Source organism: Pleurodeles waltl, chromosome 1_1 (genome assembly GCF_031143425.1).
Source record: "Pleurodeles waltl isolate 20211129_DDA chromosome 1_1, aPleWal1.hap1.20221129, whole genome shotgun sequence".
Classification (NCBI taxonomy): Eukaryota; Metazoa; Chordata; class Amphibia; order Caudata; family Salamandridae; genus Pleurodeles; species Pleurodeles waltl.
This window is the reverse complement of record NC_090436.1, coordinates 611,828,196-611,854,570: the sequence shown is the minus strand read 5'-3', so window position 1 is coordinate 611,854,570 and position 26,375 is coordinate 611,828,196.

The window sequence follows — 26,375 nt, the reverse complement described above, 5'->3', positions numbered from 1 at the left end:
CTGAGCTAGAGGCCAAAATCTACAGGTAGGCACTTTGCAAAAAACACCTCTGTTTTCTGTAAAAAAAATGGGATGTGTCCCCGTTGTGTTTCGGGGCATTTCCTGTTGCGGGCGCTAGGCCTACCCACACAAGTGAGGTATCATTTTTATCGGGAGACTTGGGGGAACGCTGGGTGGAAGGGAAGTTGTGGCTCCTCTCAGATTCCAGAAATTTCTGTCACCGAAATGTGAGGAAAACGTGTTTTTTTAGCCACATTTTGAGGATTGCAAAGGATTCTGGGTAACAGAACCTGGTCAGAGCCCCACAAGTCACCCCATCTTGGGTTCCCCTAGGTCTCTAGTTTTCAAAAATGCACAGGATTGGTAGGTTTCCCTAGGTGCCGGCTGAGCTAGAGGCCAAAATCTACAGGTAGGCACTTTGCAAAAAACACCTCTGTTTTCTGTAAAAAAAATGGGATGTGTCCCCGTTGTGTTTTGGGGCATTTACTGTCGCGGGCGCTAGGCCTACCCACACAAGTGAGGTATAATTTTTATCGGGAGACTTGGGGGAACGCTGGGTGGAAGGGAAGTTGTGGCTCCTCTCAGATTCCAGAAATTTCTGTCACCGAAATGTGAGGAAAACGTGTTTTTTTAGCCACATTTTGAGGTTTGCAAAGGATTCTGGGTAACAGAACCTGGTCAGAGCCCCACAAGTCACCCCATCTTGGATTCCCCTAGGTCTCTAGTTTTCAAAAATGCACAGGATTGGTAGGTTTCCCTAGGTGCCGGCTCAGCTAGAGGCCAAAATCTACAGGTAGGCACTTTGCAAAAAATAGCTCTGTTTTCTGTAAAAACAAATGGGATGTGTCCACGCTGTGTTTTGGGGCATTTCCTGTCGCGGGCGCTGGGCCTACCCACACAAGTGAGGTACTATTTTTATTGGGAGACTTGGGGGAACGCTGGGTGGAAGGAAATATGTGGCTCCTCTCAGATTCCAGAACTTTCTGTCACCGAAATGTGAGGAAAACGTGTTTTTTTAGCCAAATTTTGAGGTTTGCAAAGGATTCTGGGTAACAGAACCTGGTCAGAGCCCCACAAGTCACCCCATCTTGGATTCCTGTAGGTCTCTAGTTAAAAAAATGAACAGGATTGGTAGGTTTCCCTAGGTGCCGGCTGAGCTAGAGGCCAAAATCTACAGGTAGGCACTTTGCAAAAAACACCTCTGTTTTCTGTAAAAAATGTGGTGTCTACGTTGTGTTTTGGGGCATTTCCTGTTGCGGGCACTAGGCCTACCCACACAAGTGAGGTATCATTTTAATCGGGAGACTTGGGGGAACGCTGGGTGGAAGGAAATTTGTGGCTCCTCTCAGATTCCAGAACTTTCTGTCACCGAAATATGAGGAAAACGTATTTCTTTAGCCACATTTTGAGGTTTGCAAAGGATTCTGGGTAACAGAACCTGGTCAGAGCCCCACAAGTCACCCCATCTTGGATTCCCCTAGGTCTCTAGTTTTCAAAAATACACAGGTTTGGTAGGTTACTATAGGTGCCGGCTGAGCTAGAGGCCAAAATCTACAGTTAGGCACTTTGCAAAAAACACCTTTGTTTTCTGTCAAAAAATGTGATGTGTCCACATTGTCTTTCGGGGCATTTCCTGTCGCGGGCGCTAGGCCTACCCACACAAGTGAGGTATCATTTTTATCGGGAGACTTGGGGGAACGCTGGGTGGAAGGGAAGTTGTGGCTCCTCTCAGATTCCAGAACTTTCTGTCACCGAAATGTGAGGAAAACGTGTTTTTTTAGCCAAATTTTGAGGTTTGCAAAGGATTCTGGGTAACAGAACCTGGTCAGAGCCCCACAAGTCACCCCATCTTGGATTCCTGTAGGTCTCTAGTTAAAAAAATGCACAGGATTGGTAGGTTTCCCTAGGTGCCGGCTGAGCTACAGGCCAAAATCTACAGGTAGGCACTTTGCAAAAAACACCTCTGTTTTCTGTAAAAAAATGTGATGTGTCCACATTGTCTTTCGGGGCATTTCCTGTTGCAGGCGCTAGGCCTACCCACTCAAGTGAGGTATCATTTTTATCGGGAGACTTGGGGGAACGCTGGGTGGAAGGAAATTTGTGGCTCCTCTCAGATTCCAGAACTTTCCGTCACCGAAATATGAGGAAAACGTATTTCTTTAGCCACATTTTGAGGTTTGCAAAGGATTCTGGGTAACAGAACCTGGTCAGAGCCCCACAAGTCACCCCATCTTGGATTACCCTAGGTCTCTAGTTTTCAAAAATACACAGGTTTGGTAGGTTACTATAGGTGCCGGCTGAGCTAGAGGCCAAAATCTACAGGTAGGCACTTTGCAAAAAACACCTTTGTTTTCTGTCAAAAAATGTGATGTGTCCACATTGTCTTTCGGGGCATTTCCTGTCGCGGGCGCTAGGCCTACCCACACAAGTGAGGTATCATTTTTATCGGGAGACTTGGGGGAACGCTGGGTGGAAGGGAAGTTGTGGCTCCTCTCAGATTCCAGAACTTTCTGTCACCGAAATGTGAGGAAAATGTGTTTTTTTAGCCAAATCTTGAGGTTTGCAAAGGATTCTGGGTAACAGAACCTGGTCAGAGCCCCACAAGTCACCCCATCTTCGATTCCCCTAGGTCTCTAGTTTTCAAAAGTGCACAGGTTTGGTAGGTTTCTATAGGTGCCGGCTCAGCTAGAGGCCAAAATCTACAGGTAGGCACTTTGCAAAAAAAAAATCTGTTTTCTGACAAAAAATGCGATGTGTCCACATTGTGTTTCGGGGCATTTCCTGTCGCGGGCGCTAGGCCTACCCACACAAGTGAGGTATCATTTTTATCGGGAGACTTGGGGGAACGCTGGGTGGAAGGTAAGTTGTGGCTCCTCTCAGATTCCAGAAATTTCTGTCACCGAAATGTGAGGAAAACTTGTTTTTTTAGCCACATTTTGAGGTTTGCAAAGGATTCTGGGTAACAGAACCTGGTCAGAGCCCCACAAGTCACCGCATCTTGGATTCCCCTAGGTCTCTAGTTTTCAAAAATGCACAGGATTGGTAGGTTTCCCTAGGTGCCGGCTGAGCTAGAGGCCAAAATCTACAGGTGGGCACTTTGCAAAAAACACCTCTGTTTTCTGTAAAAAAATGGGATGTGTCCCCGTTGTGTTTTGGGGCATTTACTGTCGCGGGCGCTAGGCCTACCCACACAAGTGAGGTATCATTTTTATTGGGAGACTTGGGGTAACGCTGGGTGGAAGGAAATATGTGGCTCCTCTCAGATTCCAGAACTTTCTGTCACCGAAATGTGAGGAAAACGTGTTTTTTTAGCCACATTTTGAGGTTTGCAAAGGATTCTGGGTAACAGTACCTGGTCAGAGCTCCACAAGTCACCCCATCTTGGATTCCCCTAGGTCTCTAGTTTTAAAATATGCACAGGTTTGGTTGGTTTCACAGGCTGAGCTAGAGGCCCAAATCTACAGGTAGGCACTTTGCAAAAAACACCTCTGTTTTCTGTCAAAAAATGTGGTGTCACCGTTGTGTTGTGGGGCATTTCCTGTTGCGGGCGCTAGGCCTACCCACACAAGTGAGGTATCATTTTAATCGGGAGACTTGGGGGAACGCTGGGTGGAAGGAAATTTGTGGCTCCTCTCAGATTCCAGAACTTTCTGTCACCGAAATATGAGGAAAACATGTTTTTTTAGCCACATTTTGAGGTTTGCAAAGGATTCTGGGTAACAGAACCTGGTCAGAGCCCCATAAGTCACCCCATCTTGGATTCCTGTAGGTCTCTAGTTAAAAAAATGCACAGGATTGGTAGGTTTCCCTAGGTGCCAGCTGAGCTACAGGCCAAAATCTACAGGTAGGCACTTTGCAAAAAACACCTCTGTTTTCTGTAAAAAATGTGGTGTCCACGTTGTGTTTTGGGGCATTTCCTGTTGCGGGCACTAGGCCTACCCACACAAGTGAGGTATCATTTTAATCGGGAGACTTGGGGGAACGCTGGGTGGAAGGAAATTTGTGGCTCCTCTCAGATTCCAGAACTTTCTGTCACCGAAATTTGAGGAAAACGTTTTTTTTTAGCCAAATGTTGAGGTTTGCAAAGGATTCTGGGTAACAGAACCTGGTCAGAGCCCCACAAGTCACCCCATCTTGGATTCCCCTAGGTCTCTAGTTTTCAAAAATGCACAGGTTTGGTAGGTTAGTATAGGTGCCGGCTGAGCTAGAGGCCAAAATCTACAGGTAGGCACTTTGCAAAAAACACCTTTGTTTTCTGTAAAAAAATGTGATGTGTCCACATTGTCTTTCGGGGCATTTCCTGTCGCGGGCGCTAGGCCTACCCACACAAGTGAGGTATCATTTTTATCGGGAGACTTGGGGGAACGCTGGGTGGAAGGGAAGTTGTGGCTCCTCTCAGATTCCAGAACTTTCCGTCACCGAAATGTGAGGAAAACGTGTTTTTTTAGCCAAATTTTGAGGTTTGCAAACGATTCTGGGTAACAGAACCTGGTCAGAGCCCCACAAGTCACCCCATCTTGGATTCCTGTAGGTCTCTAGTTAAAAAAATGCACAGGATTGGTAGGTTTCCCTAGGTGCCGGCTGAGCTAGAGGCCAAAATCTACAGGTAGGCACTTTGCAAAAAACACCTCTGTTTTCTGTAAAAAATGTGGTGTCCACGTTGTGTTTTGGGGCATTTCCTGTTGCGGGCACTAGGCCTACCCACACAAGTGAGGTATCATTTTAATCGGGAGACTTGGGGGAACGCTGGGTGGAAGGAAATTTGTGGCTCCTCTCAGATTCCAGAACTTTCTGTCACCGAAATATGAGGAAAACGTATTTCTTTAGCCACATTTTGAGGTTTGCACAGGATTCTGGGTAACAGAACCTGGTCAGAGCCCCACAAGTCACCCCATCTTGGATTCCCCTAGGTCTCTAGTTTTCAAAAATACACAGGTTTGGTAGGTTACTATAGGTGCCGGCTGAGCTAGAGGCCAAAATCTACAGGTAGGCACTTTGCAAAAAACACCTTTGTTTTCTGTCAAAAAATGTGATGTGTCCACATTGTCTTTCGGGGCATTTCCTGTCGCGGGCGCTAGGCCTACCCACACAAGTGAGGTATCATTTTTATCGGGAGACTTGGGGGAACGCTGGGTGGAAGGGAAGTTGGGGCTCCTCTCAGATTCCAGAACTTTCTGTCACCGAAATGTGAGGAAAATGTGTTTTTTTAGCCAAATCTTGAGGTTTGCAAAGGATTCTGGGTAACAGAACCTGGTCAGAGCCCCACAAGTCACCCCATCTTCGATTCCCTTAGGTCTCTAGTTTTCAAAAGTGCACAGGTTTGGTAGGTTTCTATAGGTGCCGGCTGAGCTAGAGGCCAAAATCTACAGGTAGGCACTTTGCAAAAAAAAAATCTGTTTTCTGACAAAAAATGCGATGTGTCCACATTGTGTTTCGGGGCATTTCCTGTCGCGGGCGCTAGGCCTACCCACACAAGTGAGGTATAATTTTTATCGGGCGACTTGGGGGAACGCTGGGTGGAAGGGAAGTTGTGGCTCCTCTCAGATTCCAGAAATTTCTGTCACCGAAATGTGAGGAAAACGTGTTTTTTTAGCCACATTTTGAGGTTTGCAAAGGATTCTGGGTAACAGTACCTGGTCAAAGCTCCACAAGTCACCCCATCTTGGATTCCCCTAGGTCTCTAGTTTTAAAAAATGCACAGGTTTGGTTGGTTTCACAGGCTGAGCTAGAGGCCCAAATCTACAGGTAGGCACTTTGCAAAAAACACCTCTGTTTTCTGTCAAAAAATGTGGTGTCACCGTTGTGTTGTGGGGCATTTCCTGTTGCGGGCGCTAGGCCTACCCACACAAGTGAGGTATCATTTTAATCGGGAGACTTGGGGGAACGCTGGGTGGAAGGAAATTTGTGGCTCCTCTCAGATTCCAGAACTTTCTGTCACCGAAATATGAGGAAAACATGTTTTTTTAGCCACATTTTGAGGTTTGCAAAGGATTCTGGGTAACAGAACCTGGTCAGAGCCCCACAAGTCACCCCATCTTGGATTCCTGTAGGTCTCTAGTTAAAAAAATGCACAGGATTGGTAGGTTTCCCTAGGTGCCGGCTGAGCTACAGGCCAAAATCTACAGGTAGGCACTTTGCAAAAAACACCTCTGTTTTCTGTAAAAAAATGTGATGTGTCCACATTGTCTTTCGGGGCATTTCCTGTTTCAGGCGCTAGGCCTACCCACTCAAGTGAGGTATCATTTTTATCGGGAGACTTGGGGGAACGCTGGGTGGAAGGAAATTTGTGGCTCCTCTCAGATTCCAGAACTTTCTGTCACCGAAATGTGACGAAAACGTTTTTTTTTCAACAAATTTTGAGGTTTGCAAAGGATTCTGGGTAACAGAACCTGGTCAGAGCCCCACAAGTCACCCCATCTTGGATTCCCCTAGGTCTCTAGTTTTCAAAAATACACAGGTTTGGTAGGTTACTATAGGTGCCGGCTGAGCTAGAGGCCAAAATCTACAGTTAGGCACTTTGCAAAAAACACCTTTGTTTTCTGTCAAAAAATGTGATGTGTCCACATTGTCTTTCGGGGCATTTCCTGTCGCGGGCGCTAGGCCTACCCACACAAGTGAGGTATCATTTTTATCGGGAGACTTGGGGGAACGCTGGGTGGAAGGGAAGTTGTGGCTCCTCTCAGATTCCAGAACTTTCTGTCACCGAAATGTGAGGAAAACGTGTTTTTTTAGCCAAATTTTGAGGTTTGCAAAGGATTCTGGGTAACAGAACCTGGTCAGAGCCCCACAAGTCACCCCATCTTGGATTCCTGTAGGTCTCTAGTTAAAAAAATGCACAGGATTGGTAGGTTTCCCTAGGTGCCGGCTGAGCTAGAGGCCAAAATCTACAGGTAGGCACTTTGCAAAAAACACCTCTGTTTTCTGTAAAAAATGTGGTGTCCACGTTGTGTTTTGGGGCATTTCCTGTTGCGGGCACTAGGCCTACCCACACAAGTGAGGTATCATTTTAATCGGGAGACTTGGGGGAACGCTGGGTGGAAGGAAATTTGTGGCTCCTCTCAGATTCCAGAACTTTCCGTCACCGAAATATGAGGAAAACGTATTTCTTTAGCCACATTTTGAGGTTTGCAAAGGATTCTGGGTAACAGAACCTGGTCAGAGCCCCACAAGTCACCCCATCTTGGATTACCCTAGGTCTCTAGTTTTCAAAAATACACAGGTTTGGTAGGTTACTATAGGTGCCGGCTGAGCTAGAGGCCAAAATCTACAGGTAGGCACTTTGCAAAAAACACCTTTGTTTTCTGTCAAAAAATGTGATGTGTCCACATTGTCTTTCGGGGCATTTCCTGTCGCGGGCGCTAGGCCTACCCACACAAGTGAGGTATCATTTTTATCGGGAGACTTGGGGGAACGCTGGGTGGAAGGGAAGTTGTGGCTCCTCTCAGATTCCAGAACTTTCTGTCACCGAAATGTGAGGAAAATGTGTTTTTTTAGCCAAATCTTGAGGTTTGCAAAGGATTCTGGGTAACAGAACCTGGTCAGAGCCCCACAAGTCACCCCATCTTCGATTCCCCTAGGTCTCTAGTTTTCAAAAGTGCACAGGTTTGGTAGGTTTCTATAGGTGCCGGCTCAGCTAGAGGCCAAAATCTACAGGTAGGCACTTTGCAAAAAAAAAATCTGTTTTCTGACAAAAAATGCGATGTGTCCACATTGTGTTTCGGGGCATTTCCTGTCGCGGGCGCTAGGCCTACCCACACAAGTGAGGTATCATTTTTATCGGGAGACTTGGGGGAACGCTGGGTGGAAGGGAAGTTGTGGCTCCTCTCAGATTCCAGAAATTTCTGTCACCGAAATGTGAGGAAAACGTGTTTTTTTAGCCACATTTTGAGGTTTGCAAAGGATTCTGGGTAACAGAACCTGGTCAGAGCCCCACAAGTCACCGCATCTTGGATTCCCCTAGGTCTCTAGTTTTCAAAAATGCACAGGATTGGTAGGTTTCCCTAGGTGCCGGCTGAGCTAGAGGCCAAAATCTACAGGTGGGCACTTTGCAAAAAACACCTCTGTTTTCTGTAAAAAAATGGGATGTGTCCCCGTTGTGTTTTGGGGCATTTACTGTCGCGGGCGCTAGGCCTACCCACACAAGTGAGGTATCATTTTTATTGGGAGACTTGGGGTAACGCTGGGTGGAAGGAAATATGTGGCTCCTCTCAGATTCCAGAACTTTCTGTCACCGAAATGTGAGGAAAACGTGTTTTTTTAGCCACATTTTGAGGTTTGCAAAGGATTCTGGGTAACAGTACCTGGTTAGAGCTCCACAAGTCACCCCATCTTGGATTCCCCTAGGTCTCTAGTTTTAAAATATGCACAGGTTTGGTTGGTTTCACAGGCTGAGCTAGAGGCCCAAATCTACAGGTAGGCACTTTGCAAAAAACACCTCTGTTTTCTGTCAAAAAATGTGGTGTCACCGTTGTGTTGTGGGGCATTTCCTGTTGCGGGCGCTAGGCCTACCCACACAAGTGAGGTATCATTTTAATCGGGAGACTTGGGGGAACGCTGGGTGGAAGGAAATTTGTGGCTCCTCTCAGATTCCAGAACTTTCTGTCACCGAAATATGAGGAAAACATGTTTTTTTAGCCACATTTTGAGGTTTGCAAAGGATTCTGGGTTGCAGAACCTGGTCAGAGTCCCATAAGTCACCCCATCTTGGATTCCTGTAGGTCTCTAGTTAAAAAAATGCACAGGATTGGTAGGTTTCCCTAGGTGCCAGCTGAGCTACAGGCCAAAATCTACAGGTAGGCACTTTGCAAAAAACACCTCTGTTTTCTGTAAAAAAATGTGATGTGTCCACATTGTCTTTCGGGGCATTTCCTGTTGCAGGCGCTAGGCCTACCCACTCAAGTGAGGTATCATTTTTATCGGGAGACTTGGGGGAACGCTGGGTGGAAGGAAATTTGTGGCTCCTCTCAGATTCCAGAACTTTCTGTCACCGAAATTTGAGGAAAACGTTTTTTTTTAGCCAAATGTTGAGGTTTGCAAAGGATTCTGGGTAACAGAACCTGGTCAGAGCCCCACAAGTCACCCCATCTTGGATTCCCCTAGGTCTCTAGTTTTCAAAAATGCACAGGTTTGGTAGGTTAGTATAGGTGCCGGCTGAGCTAGAGGCCAAAATCTACAGGTAGGCACTTTGCAAAAAACACCTTTGTTTTCTGTAAAAAATTTGATGTGTCCACATTGTCTTTCGGGGCATTTCCTGTCGCGGGCGCTAGGCCTACCCACACAAGTGAGGTATCATTTTTATCGGGAGACTTGGGGGAACGCTGGGTGGAAGGGAAGTTGTGGCTCCTCTCAGATTCCAGAACTTTCTGTCACCGAAATGTGAGGAAAACGTGTTTTTTTTGCCAAATTTTGAGGTTTGCAAACGATTCTGGGTAACAGAACCTGGTCAGAGCCCCACAAGTCACCCCATCTTGGATTCCTGTAGGTCTCTAGTTAAAAAAATGCACAGGATTGGTAGGTTTCCCTAGGTGCCGGCTGAGCTAGAGGCCAAAATCTACAGGTAGGCACTTTGCAAAAAACACCTCTGTTTTCTGCAAAAAATGTGGTGTCCACGTTGTGTTTTGGGGCATTTCCTGTTGCGGGCACTAGGCCTACCCACACAAGTGAGGTATCATTTTAATCGGGAGACTTGGGGGAACGCTGGGTGGAAGGAAATTTGTGGCTCCTCTCAGATTCCAGAACTTTCTGTCACCGAAATATGAGGAAAACGTATTTCTTTAGCCACATTTTGAGGTTTGCAAAGGATTCTGGGTAACAGAACCTGGTCAGAGCCCCACAAGTCACCCCATCTTGGATTCCCCTAGGTCTCTAGTTTTCAAAAATGCACAGGATTGGTAGGTTTCCCTAGGTGCCGGCTGAGCTAGAGGCCAAAATCTACAGGTAGGCACTTTGTAAAAAACACCTCTGTTTTCTGTAAAAAATGTGGTGTCCACGTTGTGTTTTGGGGCATTTCCTGTTGCGGGCACTAGGCCTACCCACACAAGTGAGGTATCATTTTAATCGGGAGACTTGGGGGAACGCTGGGTGGAAGGAAATTTGTGGCTCCTCTCAGATTCCAGAACTTTCTGTCACCGAAATATGAGGAAAACGTATTTCTTTAGCCACATTTTGAGGTTTGCAAAGGATTCTGGGTAACAGAACCTGGTCAGAGCCCCACAAGTCACCCCATCTTGGATTCCCCTAGGTCTCTAGTTTTCAAAAATACACAGGTTTGGTAGGTTACTATAGGTGCCGGCTGAGCTAGACGCCAAAATCTACAGGTAGGCACTTTGCAAAAAACACCTTTGTTTTCTGTCAAAAAATGTGATGTGTCCACATTGTCTTTCGGGGCATTTCCTGTCGCGGGCGCTAGGCCTACCCACACAAGTGAGGTATCATTTTTATCGGGAGACTTGGGGGAACGCTGGGTGGAAGGGAAGTTGGGGCTCCTCTCAGATTCCAGAACTTTCTGTCACCGAAATGTGAGGAAAATGTGTTTTTTTAGCCAAATCTTGAGGTTTGCAAAGGATTCTGGGTAACAGAACCTGGTCAGAGCCCCACAAGTCACCCCATCTTCGATTCCCTTAGGTCTCTAGTTTTCAAAAGTGCACAGGTTTGGTAGGTTTCTATAGGTGCCGGCTGAGCTAGAGGCCAAAATCTACAGGTAGGCACTTTGCAAAAAAAAAATCTGTTTTCTGACAAAAAATGCGATGTGTCCACATTGTGTTTCGGGGCATTTCCTGTCGCGGGCGCTAGGCCTACCCACACAAGTGAGGTATCATTTTTATCGGGCGACTTGGGGGAACGCTGGGTGGAAGGGAAGTTGTGGCTCCTCTCAGATTCCAGAAATTTCTGTCACCGAAATGTGAGGAAAACGTGTTTTTTTAGCCACATTTTGAGGTTTGCAAAGGATTCTGGGTAACAGAACCTGGTCAGAGCCCCACAAGTCACCCCATCTTGGATTCCCCTAGGTCTCTAGTTTTCAAAAATGCACAGGATTGGTAGGTTTGCCTAGGTGCCGGCTGAGCTAGAGGCCAAAATCTACAGGTAGGCACTTTTCAAAAAACACCTCTGTTTTCTGTAAAAAAATGGGATGTGTCCCCGTTGTGTTTTGGGGCATTTACTGTCGCGGGCGCTAGGCCTACCCACACAAGTGAGGTACCATTTTCATTGGGAGACTTGGGGGAACGCTGGGTGGAAGGAAATATGTGGCTCCTCTCAGATTCTAGAACTTTCTGTCACCGAAATGTGAGGAAAACGTGTTTTTTTAGCCACATTTTGAGGTTTGCAAAGGATTCTGGGTAACAGTACCTGGTCAGAGCTCCACAAGTCACCCCATCTTGGATTCCCCTAGGTCTCTAGTTTTAAAAAATGCACAGGTTTGGTTGGTTTCACAGGCTGAGCTAGAGGCCCAAATCTACAGGTAGGCACTTTGCAAAAAACACCTCTGTTTTCTGTCAAAAAATGTGGTGTCACCGTTGTGTTGTGGGGCATTTCCTGTTGCGGGCGCTAGGCCTACCCACACAAGTGAGGTATCATTTTAATCGGGAGACTTGGGGGAACGCTGGGTGGAAGGAAATTTGTGGCTCCTCTCAGATTCCAGAACTTTCTGTCACCGAAATATGAGGAAAACATGTTTTTTTAGCCACATTTTGAGGTTTGCAAAGGATTCTGGGTAACAGAACCTGGTCAGAGCCCCACAAGTCACCCCATCTTGGATTCCTGTAGGTCTCTAGTTAAAAAAATGCACAGGATTGGTAGGTTTCCCTAGGTGCCGGCTGAGCTACAGGCCAAAATCTACAGGTAGGCACTTTGCAAAAAACACCTCTGTTTTCTGTAAAAAAATGTGATGTGTCCACATTGTCTTTCGGGGCATTTCCTGTTGCAGGCGCTAGGCCTACCCACTCAAGTGAGGTATCATTTTTATCGGGAGACTTGGGGGAACGCTGGGTGGAAGGAAATTTGTGGCTCGTCTCAGATTCCAGAACTTTCTGTCACCGAAATGTGAGGAAAACGTGTTTTTTTAGCCAAATTTTGAGGTTTGCAAAGGATTCTGGGTAACAGAACCTGGTCAGAGCCCCACAAGTCACCGCATCTTGGATTCCCCTAGGTCTCTAGTTTTAAAAAATGCACAGGATTGGTAGGTTTCCCTAGGTGCCGGCTCAGCTAGAGGCTAAAATCTACAGGTGGGCACTTTGCAAAAAACACCTCTGTTTTCTGTAAAAAAATGGGATGTGTCCCCGTTGTGTTTTGGGGCATTTACTGTCGCGGGCGCTAGTCCTACCCACACAAGTGAGGTATCATTTGTATCGGGAGACTTGGGGGAACGCTGGGTGGAAGGAAATTTGTGGCTCCTCTCAGATTCCAGAACGTTCTGTCACCGAAATGTGAGGAAAACGTGTTTTTTTAGCCAAATTTTGAGGTTTGCAAAGGATTCTGGGTAACAGATCCTGGTCAGAGCCCCACAAGTCACCCCATCTTGGATTCCTGTAGGTCTCTAGTTAAAAAAATGCACAGGATTGTTAGGTTTCCCTAGGTGCCGGCTGAGCTAGAGGCCAAAATCTACAGGTAGGCACTTTGCAAAAAACACCTCTGTTTTCTGTAAAAAATGTGGTGTCCACGTTGTGTTTTGGGGCATTTCCTGTTGCGGGCACTAGGCCTACCCACACAAGTGAGGTATCATTTTAATCGGGAGACTTGGGGGAACGCTGGGTGGAAGGAAATTTGTGGCTCCTCTCAGATAACAGAACTTTCTGTCACCGAAATATGAGGAAAACGTATTTCTTAGCCACATTTTGAGGTTTGCAAAGGATTCTGGGTAACAGAACCTGGTCAGAGCCCCACAAGTCACCCCATCTTGGGTTCCCCTAGGTCTCTAGTTTTCAAAAATACACAGGTTTGGTAGGTTACTAAAGGTGCCGGCTGAGCTAGAGGCCAAAATCTACAGGTAGGCACTTTGCAAAAAACACCTTTGTTTTCTGTCAAAAAATGTGATGTGTCCACATTGTCTTTCGGGCATTTCCTGTCGCGGGCGCTAGGCCTATCCACACAAGTGAGGTATCATTTTTATCGGGAGACTTGGGGGAACGCTGGGTGGAAGGGAAGTTGTGGCTCCTCTCAGATTCCAGAACTTTCTGTCACCGAAATGTGAGGAAAATGTGTTTTTTTAGCCAAATCGTGAGGTTTGCAAAGGATTCTGGGTAACAGAACCTGGTCAGAGCCCCACAAGTCACCCCATCTTCGGTTCCCCTAGGTCTCTAGTTTTCAAAAGTGCACAGGTTTGGTAGGTTTCTATAGGTGCCGGCTGAGCTAGAGGCCAAAATCTACAGGTAGGCACTTTGCAAAAAAAAAATCTGTTTTCTGACAAAAAATGCGATGTGTCCACATTGTGTTTCGGGGCATTTCCTGTTGCGGGCGCTAGGCCTACCCACACAAGTGAGGTACCATTTTCATTGGGAGACTTGGGGGAACGCTGGGTGGAAGGAAATATGTGGCTCCTCTCAGATTCCAGAACTTTCTGTCACCGAAATGTGAGGAAAACGTGTTTTTTTAGCCACATTTTTAGGTTTGCAAAGGATTCTGGGTAACAGTACCTGGTCAGAGTTCCACAAGTCACCCCATCTTGGATTCCCCTAGGTCTCTAGTTTTAAAAAAGGCACAGGTTTGGTTGGTTTCACAGGCTGAGCTAGAGGCCCAAATCTACAGGTAGGCACTTTGCAAAAAACACCTCTGTTTTCTGTCAAAAAATGTGGTGTCACCGTTGTGTTGTGGGGCATTTCCTGTTGCGGGCGCTAGGCCTACCCACACAAGTGAGGTATCATTTTAATCGAGAGACTTGGGGGAACGCTGGGTGGAAGGAAATTTGTGGCTCCTCTCAGATTCCAGAACTTTCTGTCACCGAAATATGAGGAAAACATGTTTTTTTAGCCACATTTTGAGGTTTGCAAAGGATTCTGGGTAACAGAACCTGGTCAGAGCCCCACAAGTCACCCCATCTTGGATTCCTGTAGGTCTCTAGTTAAAAAAATGCACAGGATTGGTAGGTTTCCCTAGGTGCCGGCTGAGCTACAGGCCAAAATCTACAGGTAGGCACTTTGCAAAAAACACCTCTGTTTTCTGTAAAAAAATGTGATGTGTCCACATTGTCTTTTGGGGCATTTCCTGTTGCAGGCGCTAGGCCTACCCACTCAAGTGAGGTATCATTTTTATTGGGAGACTTGGGGGAACGCTGGGTGGAAGGAAATTTGTGGCTCCTCTCAGATTCCAGAACTTTCTGTCACCGAAATGTGAGGAAAACGTGTTTTTTTAGCCAAAGTTTGAGGTTTGCAAAGGATTCTGGGTAACAGAACCTGGTCAGAGCCCCACAAGTCACCGCATCTTGGATTCCCCTAGGTCTCTAGTTTTCATAAAGGCACAGGATTGGTAGGTTTCCCTAGGTGCCGGCTGAGCTAGAGGCTAAAATCTACAGGTGGGCACTTTGCAAAAAACACCTCTGTTTTCTGAAAAAAAAATGGGATGTGTCCCCGTTGTGTTTTGGGGCATTTACTGTCGTGGGCGCTAGGCCTACCCACACAAGTGAGGTATCATTTTTATCGGGAGACTTGGGGGAACGCTGGGTGGAAGGAAATTTGTGGCTCCTCTCAGATTCCAGAACTTTCTGTCACCGAAATGTGAGGAAAACGTGTTTTTTTAGCCAAATTTTGAGGTTTGCAAAGGATTCTGGGTAACAGAACCTGGTCAGAGCCCCACAAGTCACCCCATCTTCGATTCCCCTAGGTCTCTAGTTTTCAAAAGTGCACAGGTTTGGTAGGTTTCTATAGGTGCCGGCTGAGCTAGAGGCCAAAATCTACAGGTAGGCACTTTGCAAAAAACACCTCTGTTTTCTGTAAAAAAAATGGGATGTGTCCCCGTTGTGTTTCGGGGCATTTCCTGTTGCGGGCGCTAGGCCTACCCACACAAGTGAGGTATCATTTTTATCGGGAGACTTGGGGGAACGCTGGGTGGAAGGAAATTTGTGGCTCCTCTCAGATTCCAGAACTTTCTGTCACCGAAATGAGAGGAAAACGTCTTTTTTAACCAAATTTTGAGGTTTGCAAAGGATTCTGGGTAACAGAACCTGGTCAGAGCCCCACAAGTCACCGCATCTTGGATTCCCCTAGGTCTCTAGTTTTCAAAAATGCACAGGATTGGTAGGTTTCCCTAGGTGCCGGCTGAGCTAGAGGCTAAAATCTACAGGTGGGCACTTTGCAAAAAACACCTCTGTTTTCTGAAAAAAAAATGGGATGTGTCCCCGTTGTGTTTTGGGGCATTTACTGTCGTGGGCGCTAGGCCTACCCACACAAGTGAGGTATCATTTTTATCGGGAGACTTGGGGGAACGCTGGGTGGAAGGAAATTTGTGGCTCCTCTCAGATTCCAGAACTTTCTGTCACCGAAATGTGAGGAAAACGTGTTTTTTTAGCCAAATTTTGAGGTTTGCAAAGGATTCTGGGTAACAGAACCTGGTCAGAGCCCCACAAGTCACCCCATCTTGGATTCCTGTAGGTCTCTAGTTAAAAAAATGCACAGGATTGGTAGGTTTCCCTAGGTGCCGGCTGAGCTAGAGGCCAAAATCTACAGGTAGGCACTTTGCAAAAAACACCTCTGTTTTCTGTAAAAAATGTGGTGTCCACGTTGTGTTTTGGGGCATTTCCTGTTGCGGGCACTAGGCCTACCCACACAAGTGAGGTATCATTTTAATCGGGAGACTTGGGGGAACGCTGGGTGGAAGGAAATTTGTGGCTCCTCTCAGATTCCAGAACTTTCTGTCACCGAAATATGAGGAAAATGTATTTCTTTAGCCACATTTTGAGGTTTGCAAAGGATTCTGGGTAACAGAACCTGGTCAGAGCCCCACAAGTCACCCCATCATGGATTCCCCTAGGTCTCTAGTTTTCAAAAATACACAGGTTTGGTAGGTTACTATAGGTGCCGGCTGAGCTAGAGGCCAAAATCTACAGGTAGGCACTTTGCAAAAAACACCTTTGTTTTCTGTCAAAAAATGTGATGTGTCCACATTGTCTTTCGGGGCATTTCCTGTCGCGGGCGCTAGGCCTATCCACACAAGTGAGGTATCATTTTTATCGGGAGACTTGGGGGAACGCTGAGTGGAAGGGAAGTTGTGGCTCCTCTCAGATTCCAGAACTTTCTGTCACCGAAATGTGAGGAAAATGTGTTTTTTTAGCCAAATCTTGAGGTTTGCAAAGGATTCTGGGTAACAGAACCTGGTCAGAGCCCCACAAGTCACCCCATCTTCGATTCCCCTAGGTCTCTAGTTTTCAAAAGTGCACAGGTTTGGTAGGTTTCTATAGGTGCCGGCTGAGCTAGAGGCCAAAATCTACAGGTAGGCACTTTGCAAAAAACACCTCTGTTTTCTGTAAAAAAAATGGGATGTGTCCCCGTTGTGTTTCGGGGCATTTCCTGTCGCGGGCGCTAGGCCTACCCACACAAGTGAGGTATCATTTTTATCGGGAGACTTGGGGGAACGCTGGGTGGAAGGGAAGTTGTGGCTCCTCTCAGATTCCAGAAATTTCTGTCACCGAAATGTGAGGAAAACGTGTTTTTTTAGCCACATTTTGAGGTTTGCAAAGGATTCTGGGTAACAGAACCTGGTCAGAGCCCCACAAGTCACCCCATCTTAGATTCCCCTAGGTCTCTAGTTTTCAAAAATGCACAGGATTGGTAGGTTTCCCTAGGTGCCGGCTGAGCTAGAGGCCAAAATCTACAGGTAGGCACTTTGCAAAAAACACCTCTGTTTTCTGTAAAAAATGTGGTGTCCACGTTGTGTTTTGGGGCATTTCCTGTTGCGGGCACTAGGCCTACCCACACAAGTGAGGTATCATTTTAATCGGGAGACTTGGGGGAACGCTGGGTGGAAGGAAATTTGTGGCTCCTCTCAGATTCCAGAACTTTCTGTCACCGAAATATGAGGAAAACGTATTTCTTTAGCCACATTTTGAGGTTTGCAAAGGATTCTGGGTAACAGAACCTGGTCAGAGCCCCACAAGTCACCCCATCTTGGATTCCCCTAGGTCTCTAGTTTTCAAAAATGCACAGGATTGGTAGGTTTCCCTAGGTGCCGGCTCAGCTAGAGGCCAAAATCTACAGGTAGGCACTTTGCAAAAAACAGCTCTGTTTTCTGTAAAAAAAAATGGGATGTGTCCACGCTGTGTTTTGGGGCATTTCCTGTCGCGGGCGCTGGGCCTACCCACACAAGTGAGGTACTATTTTTATCGGGAGACTTGGGGGAACGCTGGGTGGAAGGAAATATGTGGCTCCTCTCAGATTCCAGAACTTTCTGTCACCGAAATGTGAGGAAAATGTGTTTTTTTAGCCAAATTTTGAGGTTTGCAAAGGATTCTGGGTAACAGAACCTGGTCAGAGCCCCACAAGTCACCCCATCTTGGATTCCTGTAGGTCTCTAGTTAAAAAAATGCACAGGATTGGTAGGTTTCCCTAGGTGCCGGCTGAGCTAGAGGCCAAAATCTACAGGTAGGGACTTTGCAAAAAACACCTTTGTTTTCAGTCAAAAAATGTGATGTGTCCACATTGTCTTTCGGGGCATTTCCTGTCGCGGGCGCTAGGCCTACCCTCTCAAGTGAGGTATCATTTTTATCGGGAGACTTGGGGGAACGCTGGGTGGAAGGAAATTTGTGGCTCCTCTCAGATTCCAGAACTTTCTGTCACCGAAATGTGAGGAAAACGTGTTTTTTAGCCAATTTTTGAGGTTAGCAAAGGATTCTGGGTAACAGAACCTGGTCAGAGCCCCACAAGTCACCGCATCTTGGATTCCCCTAGGTCTCTAGTTTTCAAAAATGCACAGGATTGGTAGGTTTCCCTAGGTGCCGGCTGAGCTAGAGGCTAAAATCTACAGGTGGGCACTTTGCAAAAAACACCTCTGTTATCTGAAAAAAAATGGGATGTGTCCCCGTTGTGTTTTGGGGCATTTACTGTCGCGGGCGCTAGGCCTACCCACACAAGTGAGGTATCATTTTTATCGGGAGACTTGGGGGAACGCTGGGTGGAAGGAAATTTGTGGCTCCTCTCAGATTCCAGAACTTTCTGTCACCGAAATGTGAGCAAAACGTGTTTTTTTTAACCAAATTTTGAGGTTTGCAAAGGATTCTGGGTAACAGAACCTGGTCAGAGCCCCACAAGTCACCCCATCTTGGATTCCCCTAGGTCTCTAGTTTTCAAAAATGCACAGGATTGGTAGGTTTCCCTAGGTGCCGGCTGAGCTAGAGGCCAAAATCTACAGGTAGGCACTTTGCAAAAAACATCTCTGTTTTCTGTAAAAAAAATGGGATGTGTCCCCGTTGTGTTTTGGGGCATTTACTGTCGCGGGCGCTAGGCCTACCCACACAAGTGAGGTATCATTTTTATCGGGAGACTTGGGGGAACGCTGGGTGGAAGGAAATTTGTGGCTCCTCTCAGATTCCAGAAATTTCTGTCACCGAAATGTGAGGAAAATTTGTTTTTTTAGCCAAATCTTGAGGTTTGCAAAGGATTCTGGGTAACAGAACCTGGTCAGAGCCCCACAAGTCACCCCATCTTGGACTCCCCTAGGTCTCTAGTTTTCAAAAATGCACAGGATTGGTAGGTTTCTATATGTGCCGGCTGAGCTAGAGGCCAAAATCTACAGGTAGGCACTTTGCAAAAAACACCTCTGTTTTCTGTAAAAAAAATGGGATGTGTCCCCGTTGTGTTTCGGGGCATTTCCTGTTGCGGGCGCTAGGCCTACCCACACAAGTGAGGTATCATTTTTATCGGGAGACTTGGGGGAACGCTGGGTGGAAGGGAAGTTGTGGCTCCTCTCAGATTCCAGAAATTTCTGTCACCGAAATGTGAGGAAAACGTGTTTTTTTAGCCACATTTTGAGGATTGCAAAGGATTCTGGGTAACAGAACCTGGTCAGAGCCCCACAAGTCACCCCATCTTGGATTCCCCTAGGTCTCTAGTTTTCAAAAATGCACAGGATTGGTAAGTTTCCCTAGGTGCCGGCTGAGCTAGAGGCCAAAATCTACAGGTAGGCACTTTGCAAAAAACACCTCTGTTTTCTGTAAAAAAAATGGGATGTGTCCCCGTTGTGTTTTGGGGCATTTACTGTCGCGGGCGCTAGGCCTACCCACACAAGTGAGGTATCATTTTTATCGGGAGACTTGGGGGAACGCTGGGTGGAAGGGAAGTTGTGGCTCCTCTCAGATTCCAGAAATTTCTGTCACCGAAATGTGAGGAAAACGTGTTTTTTTAGCCACATTTTGAGGTTTGCAAAGGATTCTGGGTAACAGAACCTGGTCAGAGCCCCACAAGTCACCCCATCTTGGATTCCCCTAGGTCTCTAGTTTTCAAAAATGCACAGGATTGGTAGGTTTCCCTAGGTGCCGGCTCAGCTAGAGGCCAAAATCTACAGGTAGGCACTTTGCAAAAAATAGCTCTGTTTTCTGTAAAAACAAATGGGATGTGTCCACGCTGTGTTTTGGGGCATTTCCTGTCGCGGGCGCTGGGCCTACCCACACAAGTGAGGTACTATTTTTATCGGGAGACTTGGGGGAACGCTGGGTGGAAGGAAATATGTGGCTCCTCTCAGATTCCAGAACTTTCTGTCACCGAAATGTGAGGAAAACGTGTTTTTTTAGCCAAATTTTGAGGTTTGCAAAGGATTCTGGGTAACAGAACCTGGTCAGAGCCCCACAAGTCACCCCATCTTGGATTCCTGTAGGTCTCTAGTTAAAAAAATGCACAGGATTGGTAGGTTTCCCTAGGTGCCGGCTGAGCTAGAGGCCAAAATCTACAGGTAGGCACTTTGCAAAAAACACCTCTGTTTTCTGTAAAAAATGTGGTGTCTACGTTGTGTTTTGGGGCATTTCCTGTTGCGGGCACTAGGCCTACCCACACAAGTGAGGTATCATTTTAATCGGGAGACTTGGGGGAACGCTGGGTGGAAGGAAATTTGTGGCTCCTCTCAGATTCCAGAACTTTCTGTCACCGAAATATGAGGAAAACGTATTTCTTTAGCCACATTTTGAGGTTTGCAAAGGATTCTGGGTAACAGAACCTGGTCAGAGCCCCACAAGTCACCCCATCTTGGATTCCCCTAGGTCTCTAGTTTTCAAAAATACACAGGTTTGGTAGGTTACTATAGGTGCCGGCTGAGCTAGAGGCCAAAATCTACAGTTAGGCACTTTGCAAAAAACACCTTTGTTTTCTGTCAAAAAATGTGATGTGTCCACATTGTCTTTCGGGGCATTTCCTGTCGCGGGCGCTAGGCCTACCCACACAAGTGAGGTATCATTTTTATCGGGAGACTTGGGGGAACGCTGGGTGGAAGGGAAGTTGTGGCTCCTCTCAGATTCCAGAACTTTCTGTCACCGAAATGTGAGGAAAACGTGTTTTTTTAGCCAAATTTTGAGGTTTGCAAAGGATTCTGGGTAACAGAACCTGGTCAGAGCCCCACAAGTCACCCCATCTTGGATTCCTGTAGGTCTCTAGTTAAAAAAATGCACAGGATTGGTAGGTTTCCCTAGGTGCCGGCTGAGCTAGAGGCCAAAATCTACAGGTAGGCACTTTGCAAAAAACACCTCTGTTTTCTGTAAAAAATGTGGTGTCCACGTTGTGTTTTGGGGCATTTCCTGTTGCGGGCACTAGGCCTACCCACACAAGTGAGGTATCATTTTAATCGGGAGACTTGGGGGAACGCTGGGTGGAAGGAAATTTGTGGCTCCTCTCAGATTCCAGAACTTTCCGTCACCGAAATATGAGGAAAACGTATTTCTTTAGCCACATTTTGAGGTTTGCAAAGGATTCTGGGTAACAGAACCTGGTCAGAGCCCCACAAGTCACCCCATCTTGGATTACCCTAGGTCTCTAGTTTTCAAAAATACACAGGTTTGGTAGGTTACTATAGGTGCCGGCTGAGCTAGAGGCCAAAATCTACAGGTAAGCACTTTGCAAAAAACACCTTTGTTTTCTGTCAAAAAATGTGATGTGTCCACATTGTCTTTCGGGGCATTTCCTGTCGCGGGCGCTAGGCCTACCCACACAAGTGAGGTATCATTTTTATCGGGAGACTTGGGGGAACGCTGGGTGGAAGGGAAGTTGTGGCTCCTCTCAGATTCCAGAACTTTCTGTCACCGAAATGTGAGGAAAATGTGTTTTTTTAGCCAAATCTTGAGGTTTGCAAAGGATTCTGGGTAACAGAACCTGGTCAGAGCCCCACAAGTCACCCCATCTTCGATTCCCCTAGGTCTCTAGTTTTCAAAAGTGCACAGGTTTGGTAGGTTTCTATAGGTGCCGGCTCAGCTAGAGGCCAAAATCTACAGGTAGGCACTTTGCAAAAAAAAAATCTGTTTTCTGACAAAAAATGCGATGTGTCCACATTGTGTTTCGGGGCATTTCCTGTCGCGGGCGCTAGGCCTACCCACACAAGTGAGGTATCATTTTTATCGGGAGACTTGGGGGAACGCTGGGTGGAAGGGAAGTTGTGGCTCCTCTCAGATTCCAGAAATTTCTGTCACCGAAATGTGAGGAAAACGTGTTTTTTTAGCCACATTTTGAGGTTTGCAAAGGATTCTGGGTAACAGAACCTGGTCAGAGCCCCACAAGTCACCGCATCTTGGATTCCCCTAGGTCTCTAGTTTTCAAAAATGCACAGGATTGGTAGGTTTCCCTAGGTGCCGGCTGAGCTAGAGGCCAAAATCTACAGGTGGGCACTTTGCAAAAAACACCTCTGTTTTCTGTAAAAAAATGGGATGTGTCCCCGTTGTGTTTTGGGGCATTTACTGTCGCGGGCGCTAGGCCTACCCACTCAAGTGAGGTATCATTTTTATTGGGAGACTTGGGGTAACGCTGGGTGGAAGGAAATATGAGGCTCCTCTCAGATTCCAGAACTTTCTGTCACCGAAATGTGAGGAAAACGTGTTTTTTTAGCCACATTTTGAGGTTTGCAAAGGATTCTGGGTAACAGTACCTGGTCAGAGCTCCACAAGTCACCCCATCTTGGATTCCCCTAGGTCTCTAGTTTTAAAATATGCACAGGTTTGGTTGGTTTCACAGGCTGAGCTAGAGGCCCAAATCTACAGGTAGGCACTTTGCAAAAAACACCTCTGTTTTCTGTCAAAAAATGTGGTGTCACCGTTGTGTTGTGGGGCATTTCCTGTTGCGGGCGCTAGGCCTACCCACACAAGTGAGGTATCATTTTAATCGGGAGACTTGGGGGAACGCTGGGTGGAAGGAAATTTGTGGCTCCTCTCAGATTCCAGAACTTTCTGTCACCGAAATATGAGGAAAACATGTTTTTTTAGCCACATTTTGAGGTTTGCAAAGGATTCTGGGTAACAGAACCTGGTCAGAGCCCCATAAGTCACCCCATCTTGGATTCCTGTAGGTCTCTAGTTAAAAAAATGCACAGGATTGGTAGGTTTCCCTAGGTGCCAGCTGAGCTACAGGCCAAAATCTACAGGTAGGCACTTTGCAAAAAACACCTCTGTTTTCTGTAAAAAATGTGGTGTCCACGTTGTGTTTTGGGGCATTTCCTGTTGCGGGCACTAGGCCTACCCACACAAGTGAGGTATCATTTTAATCGGGAGACTTGGGGGAACGCTGGGTGGAAGGAAATTTGTGGCTCCTCTCAGATTCCAGAACTTTCTGTCACCGAAATTTGAGGAAAACGTTTTTTTTTAGCCAAATGTTGAGGTTTGCAAAGGATTCTGGGTAACAGAACCTGGTCAGAGCCCCACAAGTCACCCCATCTTGGATTCCCCTAGGTCTCTAGTTTTCAAAAATGCACAGGTTTGGTAGGTTAGTATAGGTGCCGGCTGAGCTAGAGGCCAAAATCTACAGGTAGGCACTTTGCAAAAAACACCTTTGTTTTCTGTAAAAAAATGTGATGTGTCCACATAGTCTTTCGGGGCATTTCCTGTCGCGGGCGCTAGGCCTACCCACACAAGTGAGGTATCATTTTTATCGGGAGACTTGGGGGAACGCTGGGTGGAAGGGAAGTTGTGGCTCCTCTCAGATTCCAGAACTTTCCGTCACCGAAATGTGAGGAAAACGTGTTTTTTTAGCCAAATTTTGAGGTTTGCAAACGATTCTGGGTAACAGAACCTGGTCAGAGCCCCACAAGTCACCCCATCTTGGATTCCTGTAGGTCTCTAGTTAAAAAAATGCACAGGATTGGTAGGTTTCCCTAGGTGCCGGCTGAGCTAGAGGCCAAAATCTACAGGTAGGCACTTTGCAAAAAACACCTCTGTTTTCTGTAAAAAATGTGGTGTCCACGTTGTGTTTTGGGGCATTTCCTGTTGCGGGCACTAGGCCTACCCACACAAGTGAGGTATCATTTTAATCGGGAGACTTGGGGGAACGCTGGGTGGAAGGAAATTTGTGGCTCCTCTCAGATTCCAGAACTTTCTGTCACCGAAATATGAGGAAAACGTATTTCTTTAGCCACATTTTGAGGTTTGCAAAGGATTCTGGGTAACAGAACCTGGTCAGAGCCCCACAAGTCACCCCATCTTGGATTCCCCTAGGTCTCTAGTTTTCAAAAATACACAGGTTTGGTAGGTTACTATAGGTGCCGGCTGAGCTAGAGGCCAAAATCTACAGGTAGGCACTTTGCAAAAAACACCTTTGTTTTCTGTCAAAAAATGTGATGTGTCCACATTGTCTTTCGGGGCATTTCCTGTCGCGGGCGCTAGGCCTACCCACACAAGTGAGGTATCATTTTTATCGGGAGACTTGGGGGAACGCTGGGTGGAAGGGAAGTTGGGGCTCCTCTCAGATTCCAGAACTTTCTGTCACCGAAATGTGAGGAAAATGTGTTTTTTTAGCCAAATCTTGAGGTTTGCAAAGGATTCTGGGTAACAGAACCTGGTCAGAGCCCCACAAGTCACCCCATCTTCGATTCCCTTAGGTCTCTAGTTTTCAAAAGTGCACAGGTTTGGTAGGTTTCTATAGGTGCCGGCTGAGCTAGAGGCCAAAATCTACAGGTAGGCACTTTGCAAAAAAAAAATCTGTTTTCTGACAAAAAATGCGATGTGTCCACATTGTGTTTCGGGGCATTTCCTGTCGCGGGCGCTAGGCCTACCCACACAAGTGAGGTATCATTTTTATCGGGCGACTTGGGGGAACGCTGGGTGGAAGGGAAGTTGTGGCTCCTCTCAGATTCCAGAAATTTCTGTCACCGAAATGTGAGGAAAATGTGTTTTTTTAGCCACATTTTGAGGTTTGCAAAGGATTCTGGGTAACAGTACCTGGTCAAAGCTCCACAAGTCACCCCATCTTGGATTCCCCTAGGTCTCTAGTTTTAAAAAATGCACAGGTTTGGTTGGTTTCACAGGCTGAGCTAGAGGCCCAAATCTACAGGTAGGCACTTTGCAAAAAACACCTCTGTTTTCTGTCAAAAAATGTGGTGTCACCGTTGTGTTGTGGGGCATTTCCTGTTGCGGGCGCTAGGCCTACCCACACAAGTGAGGTATCATTTTAATCGGGAGACTTGGGGGAACGCTGGGTGGAAGGAAATTTGTGGCTCCTCTCAGATTCCAGAACTTTCTGTCACCGAAATATGAGGAAAACATGTTTTTTTAGCCACATTTTGAGGTTTGCAAAGGATTCTGGGTAACAGAACCTGGTCAGAGCCCCACAAGTCACCCCATCTTGGATTCCTGTAGGTCTCTAGTTAAAAAAATGCACAGGATTGGTAGGTTTCCCTAGGTGCCGGCTGAGCTACAGGCCAAAATCTACAGGTAGGCACTTTGCAAAAAACACCTCTGTTTTCTGTAAAAAAATGTGATGTGTCCACATTGTCTTTCGGGGCATTTCCTGTTTCAGGCGCTAGGCCTACCCACTCAAGTGAGGTATCATTTTTATCGGGAGACTTGGGGGAACGCTGGGTGGAAGGAAATTTGTGGCTTCTCTCAGATTCCAGAACTTTCTGTCACCGAAATGTGACGAAAACGTGTTTTTTTAGACAAATTTTGAGGTTTGCAAAGGATTCTGGGTAACAGAACCTGGTCAGAGCCCCACAAGTCACCGCATCTTGGATTCCCCTAGGTCTCTAGTTTTCAAAAATGCACAGGATTGGTAGGTTTCCCTAGGTGCCGGCTGAGCTAGAGGCTAAAATCTACAGGTGGGCACTTTGTAAAAAACACCTCTGTTTTCTGTAAAAAATGGGATGTGTCCCCGTTGTGTTTTGGGGCATTTACTGTCGCGGGCGCTAGTCCTACCCACACAAGTGAGGTATCATTTGTATCGGGAGACTTGGGGGAACGCTGGGTGGAAGGAAATTTGTGGCTCCTCTCAGATTCCAGAACGTTCTGTCACCGAAATGTGAGGAAAACGTGTTTTTTTAGCCAAATTTTGAGGTTTGCAAAGGATTCTGGGTAACAGATCCTGGTCAGAGCCCCACAAGTCACCCCATCTTGGATTCCTGTAGGTCTCTAGTTAAAAAAATGCACAGGATTGTTAGGTTTCCCTAGGTGCCGGCTGAGCTAGAGGCCAAAATCTACAGGTAGGCACTTTGCAAAAAACACCTCTGTTTTCTGTAAAAAATGTGGTGTCCACGTTGTGTTTTGGGGCATTTCCTGTTGCGGGCACTAGGCCTACCCACACAAGTGAGGTATCATTTTAATCGGGAGACTTGGGGGAACGCTGGGTGGAAGGAAATTTGTGGCTCCTCTCAGATTCCAGAACTTTCTGTCACCGAAATATGAGGAAAACGTATTTCTTTAGCCACATTTTGAGGTTTGCAAAGGATTCTGGGTAACAGAACCTGGTCAGAGCCCCACAAGTCACCCCATCTTGGATTCCCCTAGGTCTCTAGTTTTCAAAAATACACAGGTTTGGTAGGTTACTATAGGTGCCGGCTGAGCTAGAGGCCAAAATCTACAGGTAGGCACTTTGCAAAAAACACCTTTGTTTTCTGTCAAAAAATGTGATGTGTCCACATTGTCTTTCGGGGCATTTCCTGTCGCGGGCGCTAGGCCTATCCACACAAGTGAGGTATCATTTTTATCGGGAGACTTGGGGGAACGCTGGGTGGAAGGGAAGTTGTGGCTCCTCTCAGATTCCAGAACTTTCTGTCACCGAAATGTGAGGAAAATGTGTTTTTTTAGCCAAATCGTGAGGTTTGCAAAGGATTCTGGGTAACAGAACCTGGTCAGAGCCCCACAAGTCACCCCATCTTCGGTTCCCCTAGGTCTCTAGTTTTCAAAAGTGCACAGGTTTGGTAGGTTTCTATAGGTGCCGGCTGAGCTAGAGGCCAAAATCTACAGGTAGGCACTTTGCAAAAAAAAAATCTGTTTTCTGACA